General features: G+C 45.8%; 1 pseudogene across 1 annotated transcript; it reads left to right on the forward strand.

Annotated features, from left to right (window-relative positions):
• Positions 1 to 363: 363 nt before the first annotated feature.
• Positions 364 to 1,120, forward strand: LOC308616133 (olfactory receptor 7E178-like; annotated as a pseudogene). Its single transcript has one exon. The product of its transcript is annotated as an olfactory receptor 7E178-like (transcript).

Raw genomic sequence — 1,120 nt, forward strand, 5'->3', positions numbered from 1 at the left:
CAAGGTATATGACCCCAAATGTGAATACTTTGCTTATGAGTCACTTTATCAAAAATATGGACACAATGTTACATGCTATTTACTTGTTTCCTTTCTTCCAAACTTCTTTTCTTTTTCAAAAGTTGTACAAGCTGGGCTTCCGTGGTGGCGCAGTGGTTGAGAGTCCGCCTGCCGATGCAGGGGACATGGGTTCGTGCCCCGGTCTGGGAAGATCCCACATGCCGCGGAGCGGCTGGGCCCGTGAGCCATGGCCACTGAGCCTGCGCGTCCGGAGCCTGTGCTCCGCAATGGGAGAGGCCACAACAGTGAGAGGCCCGCGTACCGCAAAAAAAAAAAAAAAAAAAAAGTTGTACAAGCTACATAGAACCACAAAATCTAACATGTGTCTCAGAATTCTTCCTCATGGGATTACCAGATGATCCAGAACTGCAGTTTTCCTTGTTGGACTGTTCCTGTCCATGTACCTGGTCATGATGTTGGGGAACCTGCTCATCACCCTGGCTGTTACCTCTGATTCCCACCTCCACCCCCCCCATGTACTTCTTCCTCTCCAACCTGTCCTTGGTTGACATTCGTTTCTTCTCCCCCACCATCCCCAAGATAATTGTCAACATCCAAACTCACAGCAGAGTCATCTCCTTTGTGGGCTGCCTGACACAGATGCCTATTTTTATCCTTTTTGGATGTATGGATGGTATGCTTCTGACTGCTATGGCTTAGGACCGGTTTGAGGCCATCTGTCACCCACTGCACTACCAGATCATCATGAACCCAAGCCTCTGTTGCATCTTCATTTCGGTGTCTATTTTTGTTAGCCTTTTGGACTCCCAAGTGCACAATTTGATTGCATTACAACTTATCTGCTTCAAGGATGTGGAAATTTTTAATTTCTTCTGTGACCCTCAACTCCTCAATCTAGCCTGTTCTGACACTTTCACCAATAACATAGTCCTGTATTTTATTGTTGCCACCTCTGGATTTTCCCTTCTCGGAGATATTTTTCTCTTACTTTAAAATTCTTTCCTCTATTCTCAGAGTCCCCTCATCAGAAGGTAAGTATAAAGACTTCTCCACCTGTGGTTCTCACCTGTCACTTGTTTGCTTATTTTATGGAACCTGA

This window comes from Mesoplodon bidens (assembly GCF_964165515.1).
Source record: "Mesoplodon bidens genome assembly, chromosome: 4".
In the NCBI taxonomy this organism is placed as follows: Eukaryota; Metazoa; Chordata; class Mammalia; order Artiodactyla; family Ziphiidae; genus Mesoplodon; species Mesoplodon bidens.